This window comes from Cryptomeria japonica, chromosome 6, assembly GCF_030272615.1.
Source record: "Cryptomeria japonica chromosome 6, Sugi_1.0, whole genome shotgun sequence".
NCBI lineage: Eukaryota > Viridiplantae > Streptophyta > Pinopsida > Cupressales > Cupressaceae > Cryptomeria > Cryptomeria japonica.
In genome coordinates this window covers 307,899,024-307,914,960 of record NC_081410.1, presented here as the reverse complement: position 1 = coordinate 307,914,960, position 15,937 = coordinate 307,899,024, and the positions used below count along the sequence as shown (strand labels likewise).

Below are 15,937 nucleotides of genomic sequence, written 5' to 3'. Positions count from 1 at the left end.
CAATTTTCTATTATGACAGCTGAATTATTGACCGAGGATATTATCTTATTATCAATCAAATCCTTGTATGCAACTGAGACATATTTCTGATATAAAAGGTCAGGTTTATATGTTCTATCTCTGTTATTTTACTTTAATTCTTTGCAGCAGTTATTTATATCAGTTCAATATCATCTTTGCTTTTAAGAGTGTTCACACAACACATTCCATCTCTAATTCTAAACCAGAAGCAAGATAAACTTTGTAAATTGAAACCTCTTATAAATATATCTTGCAACTTGTTTGATAAAGTGTATGGTGAAGAGTATTGAACACAGTGAAAAATCAGAGTGTGCAAGCTGTTTGGTATAATTACAGAGAGGAAAAGAGCAAAAAATAGTTGCAAATAGGTTGGGACACTGCATGCAATTACATCAATTCACTTAAGCATACTCAAAATTGTACAAATCTGAGGTAGCAAGTGGCATTGATCATTATATATTTATATTCATATTATCAATTACACAAGTTTATTGCAAAATCAGATATTGTAACTCTATGGAATTTAAGTAATTGTCCCATAACTCCTAGTTATCTTAAAGGGGGACATTACAAGTGGCATCAGAGCATTACATTTTGTGGTTATATTGCATTGTTCTTAAAACGGGACATTACAAGTGATATCAAAGCATTGCATTTTATGGTTATATTGCATTGTTCCTAAAACAGGGGATTACAATATTGTCCCAAATCAGTGACTTTGAATAGGTGCATGGGTTGATTGTTTGCAATTGCATGATCTCGTCTTATACAATTGTGCGCAAGTGCTTGGGATCCAAGTTTGAAGAATGTTGAGTTGATGCTTCCAAGACAAAAAAAACAAAATAGCTCAAAACAAAATTGTGTTACATTTTGATTTGTCTCTTCTAGGTGAACATAAAGCAAAACAGCACACAAGGATAAACTTATCTTCAAATTAGCAGGGGAACCTCCCTGAAAACTAAACACTACTCCTAAACCTAAAGCTATGAACAAGATTCACAAATATGCACACTTTATAACATCATCAATGAGGTTTTGCATAAAGGAAATAACTAAAAATAAATTGACCTATATTTTTTATTCTTGGAGGTTGAGCACAAGACTTACAAGTTCTTCTCTCACAAATAAGGTTTTTAATGATTAAAGTTTTGCAAATGAAACGGTGTAGACTAAATCATGAATACTTTCTAATTGGGTGAAAACAGATACCAGCGGATCCACATACGCATAAGAGGATTTTAATAGAAGGAAATTCTAACAACTCACCGCAATGCAAGATTTAAGAAAGATCCACTCTTAGAAGCATAAACAACTAGTTAATAAGATGAATGGCAGTGTTGTTACAAAGATCAATGTTGTTCTTCACTTCAGTCCACTTAATAAGATGAATTGCAGTGTTGTTACAAAGATCAATGTTGTTCTTCACTTCAGTCCACTTAATAAAATCTTACATAAACACATAAAAACTCATATCAAATACATGAATGATAATTTATTCAATATAAGCTTCACTTAACTACCATTAGAAAAACCTTGTGCCTAGGGCACTTATTATAGGTTACAATGAAAATAATTTTAGGGATTTGAAAACAAAACAATAATTAACTCCTCTAAAAACAAAGTTTTAAAGCAACCTGTTGTGCTGTGCACACACTCCCGTCTTCGACAGGGACCCCCTCTTTTTTTTCGCCTTGCTAGCATGAGAGAGAGAGAGAGAGAAGCTAAAGGGAGCATAGGGTGAAGTTTGAGGCATGAAAGGATCAAGGCCATAAAATATGAAGGGATTTAGGGGTGCGAGTTTAGGAATCTAAATCTAGACTCATCACATGGACAAAGGAGCAATGTCATGCCCCCTTTCAAACCCAAGGGTCTTGTGTGACAAATGAAGAATCAAGGAAGAAAGATCATTCAAAGACCAACTTGATTCAGGGAGGGATAAAGAGAAAAGGCAAAATACCCAAAGCATAGACCAAGGCTGGACTTGGAACTAAGTCCCAAGGATTCTCTTCAAACTCGGTATTTGCACAAGGAATGGGATTAAGCCTCTAATCCAAAAGTGTCCTAACCCTGTGATTTTGACCGAACTATCATCCTCCAATCTTCAAAGGTTCAGTGTTTACATTGGAAAAACGGAAGTCACTATTCCCTAGAGCATTCCATGTACCGAAATTGTGTCAGGATTTCCATCTCAAGGCAGTCCCAAGCCAGGTTTGAGCAAATGAAAATCAAAATTTAATGTTTTTTAGATCAAAAAATGAGAACAGTCACTATTCCTCAAGGCATTCCTAATGTCGAAGTTTACCCTGAGTATTATCTTTCACTCAGAAAGGTTCGGTGGTTGCACAAAAATTTAGAGTAAGGGTCTTGTTCCTAAAGGGTTTCCTAACCCTGAACTTCAGCCTGAAGTTCTGACCCAAAGTCTGAAACTCAGTGGTAGCATGGAAAGTAGGAACAAACACTATTCCTAAAGTTCTTCCTTAGACCGAACTTTAGCCCGAGTTTGTAGGATAACATTTCCTATTCTCAAGTAAGTTTCACAACTCCAAATTTGCAGCCTTCTCCAAACTTAGGGTTTTGAGTCAGAAAATTCTCCATTTGCAGCAGTCTTGAGTCCAAGTTTCAAGGTGACACTCCGCGTGGTCTTGACACTCCAAATCAGGCTAAGCCGTTTATTCCCAAAACTCATCATAGCACTGAATTTTGTCTTAATGGTGTGCTTTGCAGTCAAAATCAGATCAGGTTTCAAGTCTTGAAGCTCATCTTGGAACCAAACTTTTCCCATAGTCCCAAAATGACCTTCCTAGGTCCTAGTTCATGGGACATGATTTCAGTATGATGTTCAATAGGGCTAAAGTGTTTCAAAAAGAAAATCTCCAATGGATGTGATGGTAATGAATGAATGGCTAAATGAAAAGGTGATTGATCCTTGGACTTAGTTGTCTATGCAGGTTGAGGGACTCAACAACATGGCCATTACATGACTGACTCAATGAGGTGCGACATGAAGGGGACGAACTCAAGATTGCATTCAGGGATTGTTTCACATGATGGTGATGAATAACAATTCAACCACGTGGGAGATCAAGTTACACCAAGAGGTGACATCAAGATGCTCGAGACAAAAGGAGCCTCTACAACATTATAATCCGGAGTACCAATTGAAGGTATGATCGTGATAAAGCTAGAGGATTGCCAAAGTCAAAGTACGAGGATGAAATATGACTACCACAGTGCAGAGAGCCCAAATGATGTCATTTCCAAAATTCTGGAAGACAGTGATAAGACATAGAATGCTACAGGAGACATACAAAAATAGAAGAGGGAACAATTGGAAAATGATTTATTATGAAAAAAGGGATTAATTTATTGTAATATGACAACTTTTGGGCCCAATTTAATGCAATATAAAAGGAGGCCAAAAGTTAGTTGTTCATCCAGCTACCAATTTTGTCCTTTGTGACAAAGGCTGTTATTAGGCCAGGCTATCATTTTCTCTTGTAGTGGGAGCAATTGGAAATAGTTGAAAGGTGGTTGAGGGTTGTTGAAACCATTAATTGAAGAATATTAGGGTTTTTAGAGGGCAGATATGGGCCATTGAATAGATTGAATCCTGGCCTTTGATTCAAGATGCAAAATCTCTAAAAGGCTAGTGCCTCTCTCATTGTAAAGGGTTAGAATGGTTAGAAGGTTAGAAGTTAGAATTGGTAGGATTTAAAATTAGAAGTTAGAATTAGGAGTAGAGTAGGAATTCTTGAGCAAAAATTGTTGTAATGGCAGTTGAAGCAAGTGAATAAAGCATTGAAGCATGGTGTTTTGCCATTTGCTTTCTCCTGTTTGCATGGTTTCTTTTCATCAAAGTTAGTTAAAGTTCAGTAATTTTAATGGTGAAGTGTGAGGATATATGATAGATTTCGGGTTCATACCATTGGAGGTTTGTTGACTCTAGGTCACTGTGCATAGTTAGTCTGAGCCCCCTTTATTGTTGATAGCTCAATTGTGAATGTTCATCTAAGTTGCACCAGAATTGGGTACTTAGTGTATGTCATGGTCTGAAAATTCTTTTATGTTCCTTTGGAGATTGCACTGTTTCTTTGCTGTTGTGAGTTTATCTTTGGCTAAGTAGAAAATAGTTTTATGTGAAATTTGTCTATCTGCAACACCAACCATTACTATCATTGTCTTTAGGTTTTCTAAACCTTGTCCTTTTGCTGTTTATTTAATCAGTTTGTGAAGTGAAGCATCATCAGATAGCTATACCGGATGCAAGTCATCTTGTCTGATGCATAAGTCCCCTTGAGATTACCAACAAATCACATCAGCCCTAAGTTATCCTAAGTTTAGTAATGACTTGATGTTAGAAACCTTGAGTTTATCTTGTTTGGATAGTCGAAAGGCATACAAGATTTCCTTATTCAAGAGAGAATAGTATATACCTAGTGCATTCTATTCTACGTTGATGGAAGTGCTAACTTTCCACATCAACACAACCCTTGAAAACTATAGAAAAATGAAAAGAAAGCTAATTCACAATAAATATAATCTAAACAACTAATAAAATAGCTATTTAATAGGGGCTTAAAAATAGGTCCTCACCTTGCTTGGAAATGGAACCACAGAAACAATCATTGCTAAAAATTGCAATTTTTTATACATGAGTCTCCATTCTGAAAACACTTTTTGCATTGAAACCTACCAGATCCATCTGAAGAATGCTTAAAACCTTGGTCATTGTGGGACCTGTTGTAATGTCCCCACTCTAGCAGATTGACCAAGCATATGTGCGTTAGCCTAGCTCTACATGGTCCCGAGGGCTAACGAAGGGTTTAAAGTGATCCTGGAGTGTTTTGGCCTAGTCATTTCCAGTTTGGGCCAAAACGAAGTCGATTTACTTAGTTTCAGGCATACTTACTATTTTTAGTAAGTCAGCAGGATACAACGGAGGCTAGTTTTGGTGATTGGATTTGATACTCCTTGGCGAGAGCTTTCCGACGAGCTATCACTCACGCTATTCGGAGTCCGATTGCTAATATTTTTTAATGCCTGAAGTTTTATTAAAGTAACATTTAATTTAATTGTAAAATATTAAAGTGTTACTTTAATATTTATTTTATGGAGATATGTGTAAATCAAAGGGGCAACCAAGGGAGACATAAGTGAATATTTTAATATGTTTTATATTGAACATGTTTTATCCCACATTGTTTGAGTGAGTTGGGTCGCCCCTTGGAGAAAGAATAAAAGGGAGCTTTTGTGGCTTCATTGGGCATGTTGAATATGAGAAGAATTTGGTGTGTGAGTTGCAGATCCGTTCTTGGCATTAGAGGACGTCTATCCTCTCTTGTGACATTCTAGACGTCATTCCCTTGGGGTTTGGCCTTTGGAATCCTTTGCGATCAGCTACATTTACAGGTAGATTGGGTGCATTTTTCAGCCACAGGCAGCAGCATTATTTGGTTGCATTTCCAGCTACAAGCAGCAACATTATTTGGTTGCATTTCCAGCTACAGGCCGCGACACTATTCACGCGGGTACTATTCACGCGACACTATTCACGTGGGTACTATTCACGCGGGTACTATTCACCTGGCACTATTCACGCGGCACTATTCATCTGGCACTATTCATGCAGCACTATTCATGTTACTGTAGCAGCAAAATTAGAAACTTTTGTTGGAACATTATGTCAAAATGCTGGAGTATTTAGTGAGTTGAAAATAACCTGCTTTGTATTTGAGTTTGTTAATTCTGGAAATAATATTATAACAGAAGTAGTTCAATTTCTAGCTTGCCTATTATTGTAAATTCTTTTTAGTTCATGTTATGTGGTTTCATACCTGTGCAAAGACTTAAAACAAAAAAAAAAAAACATTGAAACATTAAACGGAGGAATAAGGAATTGGCTGCAAACTGTTTGACTAAATTCCTATCAGCAGTGGGGTTAGTTTTTGGGCATTCTAGGGTGTCCATTACAGTGGTATCAGAGCAGAAGATTCTGCCATCTTGTGGGAAACTTTCACCAAAACATATTGCAGAAATAAAACAGGTCCAGAATGTATGATTGAGCATGCGACAGGGGCATTATAATTTTCGCAATACCAGGGCCAGACAAAATAGAAATCCGGATAGTCAGAGTGAGCAGTCTAGTTCATCTGTGCAGGTGGACATAGAATCCAGTCATACAGACATAGAGGAAATATTCTTCGATCAGGACAGCAGTATGGGTGACCGAGATGAGAGGAATATCGTTCCAGATCAGGGGGAGGTAATGTTCAGACAGTTACTGGGTACGTTAGAGCAAGGGCAGCGTATGCAGCAGGAGCAGAATAGGCGAATGGACATGATGTTGCAGCTTATGGCTAGACAGATGGGCGTTAATATTAATCCAGGTGATGCCAACAATGGAAACAATAACAATGGGGGAAATGATAACAATAGGGGCAATGATAATAATGGAGGCCGAGGCAACAACAATGGCCCTGAGAATAACATTAATGGTAATAATGGACATGGCAACAATGGAATTGAGGCGGATAACTTTAGACACATTGCACACCCAGCTCGAATAGCGAGCTCGAGACCTCTTCTACCCACCTTTCCACCTAGGGATCCGGTTCAACCAGTGAACGAACCGCAGATTACTGAGTTACAGGGTCAGTTCAGGAGGGACTGGGAGGCCAGTGGACCCGAGTTTCAGGCAGATATTTCCCTCAGAGATTATATGGACTTGAGGATGAGACATATGCCTAGAGCAGGAGGGAGGAATCAGAATTTTGAGCTGAGGAAGAAAGTTGGAAAACTTTCCTTGCCTTATTATGATGCTTCAGGGAAGATGACTGCACGAGCTTGGGTGCAGAAGGTAGATACATACTTGCAGCTAAATCCTATGCCTGAGGATGAGGCTATCAAGTATGCGGCTATGCATTTGGACGGCGTTGCGCATGAATGGTGGCATCATGGCATGGTGACTCTGGGGCATAATCAGATTACATCCTATGAGGAATTCACAGAAAGATTGATTGAGAGATTTGACACTAGGGATCCCGAGTTACATTTCAAGGAGCTAGCACAATTAAAACAGTCAGGGTCAGTGGATGCTTACATCGCCGAGTTTCAGCGTTTGTCTGTACTTGTTACTGATATCTCTCCTAGGAGATTGGTGGTGTTATTTTGTGATGGGCTTGCTGATCCATTACGTGGTTGGGTGAAGGGACATGATCCACTCACCTTAGCAGAAGCAACTAAAAAGGCACGAGATTTAGCCCCTTCGGTATACAAAGGAAAATACCATTCAACAGATTCTTCCTACCGCAAGGACAAAGACAAAAAACCATTTCAAAAAGAGTATAACAAACCCAAAGAAGGATCAAAAGGACTAGACAGTGAAACCTTGAATGAACTTCGAAAGAAGAAACTGTGCTTCCAATGTAGAGAGCCTTGGGACTTATCTCATAAATGCCCTCTCAAGGCTAAGGCAAATCAAATGGAGTATTTTTCAGCAGAGGAGTCAGAGTCAGAGGGGGAGGATCAGCACTCCGATTCAGATGAGAGTAGTACTACAGAGAGGAGCAGAACTGCTGGGGATGACAGATCATTGGCACGGTTAACCGGGGCTCAGAAGGCAATCACCTTTAAGGTGAGAGGTACTATCCAGGGACAGAAGGTGATTTCCCTTATTGACACTGGGGCTACGCATAACTTTATTGATACACAGTTGGTAGCCAGGAGAGGCTTACAGACAGAGGAGCATGATGGTTTTAGAGTCATGGTGGCTAATGGCCAAAAGCTATTATGTACTCAGAAGGTTTCGAATCTTCACATTAGATTTGGAGATGGTTATGAGTTGGAGGATGATTTCTATGTTGTGGACATGGGAGATTACGACGTCATCCTCGGTATGACATGGATGGCATCGCTGGTTGAGTTCACTTTCAACCTAGCGAAGTTGGAAATGAGGTTTCAGCATGAGGGTAGGACTGTTGTGCTCAGGGGACTTTCAGATGGGAGTTGCAGGGTAGTGTCTTTGAGGAGAATGGAGAGACTTTTTCGACATAATGACATAGAGTGGGCAACAGAGTGCTTAGTTATGCCAGCTTCACCGGAGCCTCGAGTGAAGAGTCATCCACCAGATATACAGGAGATACTTGACAGGCATGCCAAGGTATTTGGTGATATTCCTCATGGGGTTCCTCCCGATAGGGGTGCAGAGCATGTTATTGAGCTCGAGGAGGGAGCCAAACCAGTGATGATCACTCCCTATCGTCATCCTAAGAAACATAAAGATGAGATAGAGAAGGCAATTAAGGAGTTGTTGGAAATGGGGCACATTAGGCCAAGCAAAAGCCCATTTGCTTCAGCAGTTGTCTTGGTTAAGAAGAAGGATGGAACAATGCGCATGTGCATTGACTACAGGGCCTTGAACAAAAAAACCATTAAGAACAGGTACCCCATTCCGCGGATAGATGAGCTGATAGATGAGCTACATGGGGCATGTGTATTCACAAAGATAGATTTGAGATCAGGGTATCATCAGATCAGTATGAGAGCAGAGGACATTGAGAAAACAGCTTTTCGGTGTCACTATGGTCATTTTGAGTTTCTGGTTATGCCATTTGGGCTAACCAATGCTCCTGCTACTTTTCAGAGTTGCATGAACCAGGTGTTTAGGGGGCAATTGAGGAGATACGTTTTGATTTTCTTTGATGATATTTTGATCTTTAGCAAGACATGGGAGGAGCATTTACAACATCTTGAGGAGGTGCTATCTATTTTGGAGAGAGAGTCCCTGTATGCCAAGGAGTCTAAGTGTGAGTTCGGGATGACAGAGCTTTTGTACCTTGGTCATATTATCAGTGCAAAGGGAGTTCGGGTGGATCCTGAAAAGATTAGAGCTATTGTTGATTGGCCCACACCTACGAACCTTACTCAGCTTAAGGGGTTCTTTGGCTTATGTGGTTTTTATAGGAGATTTGTTAAGGGGTTTTCTCAGACAGCTGCTCCCTTGACAGATCTTACTAAGAAGGGGGCCTTCATGTGGACAGAGGCAGCACAGAGGTGTTTTGAGCATTTCAAGCAGGTGATGTCTTCGTGTCCAGTTCTAGCTCTACTAGACTTCACGAAGCCCTTTGAGCTTCATTGTGATGCATCGGGTGATGGGATTGGAGCAGTATTGATGCAGGAGAAGCACCCCATTGCTTTTGAGAGTAGGAAGCTCCGAGGTGTGGAGAGGAGCTATTCTATTTATGATCGTGAGATGTTGGCCATCATGCATGCCTTGGCCAAATTCCGATCCTACTTGGTTGGAGGGAAGTTTGTGATCAAGACGGATCACAATAGCATAAAGTATTTCATGAGCCAGCGAGACTTGAATGACAGGCAGCAGAAGTGGGTCACTAAATTGCAGGCTTATGACTTTGACATTGAGTTTGTCAAAGGGAAGAGGAATGTAGTAGCTGATGCCTTATCCAGAAGACCTCACATTTGTGCTCTTGCAGAGATTACAGGAGATTGGAGGGATAAGATTATAGCAGAGTATGTCGGGGATACTTGGGCGTCTAGTTTGATTTCAGGTACTACGCAGGATGATCGCTATGAGGTGATAGATGGATTGATCAGATTTCAGGACAGAGTTTACTTGATTCCATCATCACAGTTGAGAGAAGCGATACTTAGGGCATTTCATGATGCACCTACAGCTGGGCATCCAGGGGTCTTCAAGACCTATAGGCAGATCCAAGAGCGATTCTCATGGAGAGGGCTCAAGGATGATGTTCAGAGGTATGTCAGGGAGTGTGCAGTTTGCTAGCAGAATAAGGGAGAGCACACGTTCCCTGCAGGTTTACTACAGCCCTTGCCCATCCCAGATAGGAAATGGGAAAGTATTTCAATGGACTTTATCACTGGGTTGCCACGAGTGCAAGGGAGGGATTGCATCTATGTGGTGGTAGACCGCTTAACGAAGTTCGCTCACTTCTTTGCTATTCCGTCCACTTACACAGCAGCACAGGTGGCAGATCTTTTCTTCAAAGAGATATTCAGGTTACATGGGCTACCTAGATTCATTGTCAGTGATCGGGATAGTAAATTTATGAGTATTTTCTGGCAAGAGTTGTTTACGTTGTGTGGCACAAATCTTACACCCAGCACTAGTTATCATCCGCAAACAGATGGGCAGACGGAGATTGTGAATAAATGGGTGGAGGTATATTTGAGGAACTATGTGACTACACAGCAGAGGGCTTGGGTTAGATGGCTGCATATGGGAGAATACTGTTACAACACTACATATCATATGTCCATCAGGATGACACCCTTCATGGCACTTTATGGTTATGAAGCACCAAGCTTCATGGATCTGGTTTTGGGGGACAGCAGGGTGCCCAAAGCGAAAGACTTATTGCAGGATAGTCAGGATATCCTGAGAGTGCTCAAGGAGAACATACAGCAAGCTCAGAATCAACAAAAGTTGTATGCTGATCAGCACAGGGTAGAGCGCAGTTTCGAGGTAGGGGATATGGTATACTTGAGGCTATAGCCATATAGGCAGTCATCTCTCAAGAGGAGCGGGGCAGAGAAGCTGAAGCCTAGATTTTATGGTCCCTACAGGGTGATTCGCAGAGTGGGCGAAGTCGCCTATGAGCTTGAGCTTCCAGAGGGCAGTCGAGTACACAATGTATTTCATGTGTCTAGGCTTAAGAAAGCTATTGGTCAGAGTGTAGTACCTTCTGCAGATTTACCCCCTTTGGATGAGGAGGGGAAGCTCGTGTTAGTACCTGAGGCTATTCTGGACACCAGAGTGAGGAAACTCAGAAACAGGATAGTGAAGGAGTATTTGGTCAGATGGAGAGACCTGCAGGAGGAAGATGCTACATGGGAGAATGAGCAGGTGATACAGCAGGCTGGACTGAGATTGCTTGAGGACAAGCAATTTCAAGGGGGGTGGACTGTAATGTCCCCACTCTAGCAGATTGACCAAGCATATGTGCGTTAGCCTAGCTCTACATGGTCCCGAGGGCTAACGAAGGGTTTAAAGGGATCCTGGAGTGTTTTGGCCTAGTCATTTCCAGTTTGGGCCAAAACGAAGTTGATTTACTTAGTTTCAGGCATACTTACTATTTTTAGTAAGTTAGCAGGACACAACGGAGGCTAGTTTTGGTGATTGGATTTGATACTCCTTGGCGAGAGCTTTCCGACGAGCTATCACTCACGCTATTCGGAGTCCGATTGCTAATATTTTTTAATGCCTGAAGTTTTATTAAAGTAACATTTAATTTAATTGTAAATTATTGAAGTGTTACTTTAATATTTATTTTATGGAGATATGTGTAAATCAAAGGGGCAACCAAGGGAGACATAAGTGAATATTTTAATATGTTTTATATTGAACATGTTTTATCCCACATTGTTTGAGTGAGTTGGGTCGCCCCTTGGAGAAAGAATAAAAGGGAGCTTTTGTGGCTTCATTGGGCATGTTGAATATGAGAAGAATTTGGTGTGTGAGTTGCAGATCCGTTCTTGGCATTAGAGGACGTCTATCCTCTCTTGTGACATTCTAGACGTCATTCCCTTGGGGTTTGGCCTTTGGAATCCTTTGCGATCAGCTACATTTACAGGCAGATTGGGTGCATTTTTCAGCCACAGGCAGCAACATTATTTGGTTGCATTTCCAGCTACAAGCAGCAGCATTATTTGGTTGCATTTCCAGCTACAGGCCGCGACACTATTCACGCGGGTACTATTCACGCGACACTATTCACGCGGCACTATTCACACGAGTACTATTCACCTGACACTATTCACGCGGCACTATTCATGCAGCACTATTCATGTTACTGTAGCAGCAGAATTAGAAACTTTTGTTGGAACATTATGTCAAAATGCTGGAGTATTTAGTGAGTTGAAAATAACCTGCTTTGTATTTGAGTTTGTTAATTCTTGAAATAATATTATAACAGCAGTAGTTCAATTTCCAGCTTGCCTATTATTGTAAATTCTTTTTAGTTCATGTTATGTGGTTTCATACCTGTGCAAAGACTTAAAACAAAAAAAAAAAAACATTGAAACATTAAACGGAGGAATAAGGAATTGGCTGCAAACTGTTTGACTAAATTCCTATCAGCAGTGGGGTTAGTTTTTGGGCATTCTAGGGTGTCCATTACACCTGTTGATGTGGTTTTTATGCACTTCATACATAGAATAAATCAATAAAAGACCAAGGTATCTTATCTTCTCTTGAACAAATTCTCCTCAAATGTTGAATTAGGTGATCACTTGAGGTGACTCCAAGGTTTCAAATGCCAGGTCTTGATGTGTGGATGACTCAATGGTTTGATGTGATATTGCTAGAATCACAAGGGGGACTTACGTTGAACATGAATGTTGCTAGAACATGAAGACTTGATTTGGAAAAAAAAGATAAAAAGGATTAAGGGTTTAGAGAAATCTACTCTACTCCTAAGATCAATGATAGTAGTGGATCATGCTTGGATGGACACATTCCTTAAACCAAGCTTTTACTTCACCATGTTGCCAACAACTACACAAAATCGATGCAATCTTCCAAGGTAAATGAAAGGTTTTCACATCATGAACATTCATCCAAATACCCAATACACTAGTGCAACTTGAATAACATATCCACAATTGAACTTAGCACATCTTGATGTTCAGGCTAACCATGCACTGCAACTAAAAATCATCCAACCACAAATAGTATGAACCAAGGAATTATCAACATCCACGCATTGCTCCATCACAATCAATGAACTTCATCTAACATGAGGATCCAACAAGAAACCATACAACATGCAAAAGAAACACCACCATTCACCATAAATTTAATGAAAACTATGTTTATTTACGTGCTTGGCAACAATTTTTGCCTTGTCCTCCTACTCTACTCTAACTACTAATTGCTTCTAACTATTTTTCTTTACAAATGAGGAGAGCAAGCCTTTTATGGAGAGCTCATAACAAATGAATGGCTTGGATCAAATTCAAATCAATGGCCAAGATTGAAAGATAGAGACCCTAATAAGGGTTTGTTACATCCATTACATAACATTTAATGCTTGACCAATGATAAAATTACATTGAATTGGACACTTGTCCATCAGTGAATTTCAACCAATGAATGATGAGGTTAAGTACATCGAACTTTGTGCCTCCACATGCGGTAGTTATCCTCCTCATTGGATGAGTCAAGTACATCAAATCTGGATGCTTTGACTTGGAATGACGTGATTGGGTTAAAGATGACTAGGTGCCACCTCAGCCTATGCCTTGTAACTCACCACAAGTGTTTGTGATTGTGTAATATCTCTTGATACTCAACATTTCTAAGCACCTTAGGTGATGATGGCGGGAGATATTCCCAAATTGCATTATCTTATCAGATTTAATCACCTTCACCTATCTTTGATCCTGAATCCCTTCACTTGAAGCCTTCGTCTTGGATTACTCTCTTGTTGTACTGGCAACAATTCTTTGATTTCTGGAGGAAATTCAAGGTTGTCCAACTTCCTCCTCATTGTGAATGCCTGATCCTCTTTGTATAACTTGATTCTTGCAACCACCTCTTGTATTCTTGAATGCCTTGACGACAGACAGATCTTTCTTGTTGGAAGGATAAATGTATTCCACCTCCACCTTCTTGTCTTCTTCATATCCACTTTCAGGTTGGTGTTGAGTCCTCATGTGGCCTGATTTTGAGATGCATTCTCTCTTGGTGAAGTGCCGTAAAGAGAGCTTTGGTGGAGTCTTTCCCTCGAAGTGCATCCCTGCCTTGATGTTGCTTGCAACCAGCTCGTTCACTCTCTTCCTTAATCACCTGCAAAAACTAACATGATACCATCAAATATACCTGATATATATTGATTTCACACATTTTTCAAATCTGATATGCATTCCTAATGGGGGTGAAATGGTGTTCTAATTTCCGTTCTCAAGTGTGAATCAGGTCTGTTATCTACTTTATAGGTCTGATTTCTCAGTTTTGCAAGTCTGATTGTGGATTTTTTCAAGTCATGGATGGTCTTTTGCTTCCTCAAGATGGTGGAATTCAGCACATCATCACTTCAAGCACTCATTGCCATGTTGCTGATTTAGCTAAGGCAGAGATAAAGTTGATTTCCAGCCTCAAAGTCAGTGATCCAGCAAGGTTGCGGATTTGAGCATCACTCACCTAGGCTGGGGATTTTAGCAACTCAAGAAAAAATCACCTCACTACTGGGGATTTGAGTAGGTGAAGGAAAAATGTCACCTATGCTGGGGATTTTGGCAAGTGAAAGAAAAATCTCATCTAGGCCGTGGATTTGAGCCAGTGAAGGAAAGATGTGAGGAAGGACATGGATTTTGGCCAATGAAGGAAATATGTGAGGAAGGCTGTGGATTTTGGCTAGTGAAAGAAAGATGTGAGGAAGGCTGTGGATTTTGGCCAATGAAGGAAAGATGTGAGGAAGGTCGTTGATTTTGGCTAGTGAAGGAAAGATGTGAGGAAGGCCGTGGATTTTGGCAACTCATGGATAGTTCACTCCAACCTCATCACTCGTTGATTTCACCAAGTGTAAAGTGACTTCTTCATAAGGACCTTACCTATCAAATCTTGCCAAGTAAGAATTGCTTGCGAGGGTTTTTCAGCAAACCCTAATCTAACAAAACTACCATTAATGCTGCCCTTGATCGTCAAATTGGCTAATATATGCATGAAAGCAGGTGCATGGTGAAAGATTTGTTTGTCGCTATTGTAAGCATTTTAATTGGTCTCTTGCGAGATAAAATAGAACAGAACAACACATATGGTACAACCGTTCTTCAAATTGTAAGGGGAAGTTCCTTGATATCTACTAAACCTAAAACTAACCCTAGACTAAAACTATAAATAGAGTTTACATGTATGCATACTATATAAGATTTCATTTGGGGGTTTTGCATAAATGTATGTATTTGCCCTAGATGCATGTGCCAAACTGTTAAATAGTGTGCAGATCTTTGCAGTTACAAATCAGACGAGAGTGTTGTTTGCGGAGTTTGCAAATGGCTACTATTAAAAGCAATTTTATTGATTGGTTGATCAAATCTTGCATACTGTAAAGTTTTTCCATCTATATTTATTTTCCACAAATATTTAGGAATCTTGTATTATTAGTTTATTCCCAATTACAATACTTTCTTGGCACTAAGACTCTTTAGTTGAACTTGCATCCTTTTCCTTTTGTGTAATTATGTCCTCCCTGCTAATTATGCTCCATAAAAAGAGTGTTTCTGTACGGATAATTGGACATTCACAGCCTCTTAATCTTTCATTAGTGCAATGTAATGTAAGATGAACGCTTTGTGCATGTGTTTGTAACTCAGTGAAAATGCCATAGTGAGAATCACTCACGACATTTGTCCCTTTTATTTTAAAGCGAATATGATTGAGTTAGGAAAAGATTAGAGCAAAACTGCTCATAAGGTGAGATTGTTCATTTTCAAGATAAGAAACTTACCAAAAAGTAAATTAATAAATTTGAAAACCAAGATCACAAGACACCATTTCAGAATTATGAATAAAATACAGAAACTGAAATTTCTGGATCTTAACATTTATTTTTTATTTTTTATGAAACTGGCTTTGGACGGTGTCTATTTCCCTTGACCATGTCAGAGTGATGACTAATCGTCTACTCTATGCATTGAGGAAGCATAAAATTCCTCTAGACTAGAATTCTCTCCCTTCACAAAGAAAGAAGACTGCACAATCTATGATTTGGGGCCTTAAAAATACTAGGGACTATTTCCAAGTTATCAAGTATCTCTTTAATTTCCAGTTCATTTTGAATGTTATAGATTTGTTTTTTTAGGCTACGAGTTCTTGTAACATATCTTCTTAAGTAGGGAATTAACACTTTGCATGCTAAAATGCCTTAATAATTGAGTA

The 15,937-nt window shown here is 39.7% G+C and overlaps 1 protein-coding gene across 2 annotated transcripts in view; it reads left to right on the top strand.

The window, feature by feature from the left end:
• Window positions 1–15,937, top strand: part of LOC131043810 (ferrochelatase-2, chloroplastic) — a 221,820-nt gene that overhangs the window by 76,304 nt on the left and 129,579 nt on the right. The gene's annotated exons all lie outside the window — the stretch shown is intronic.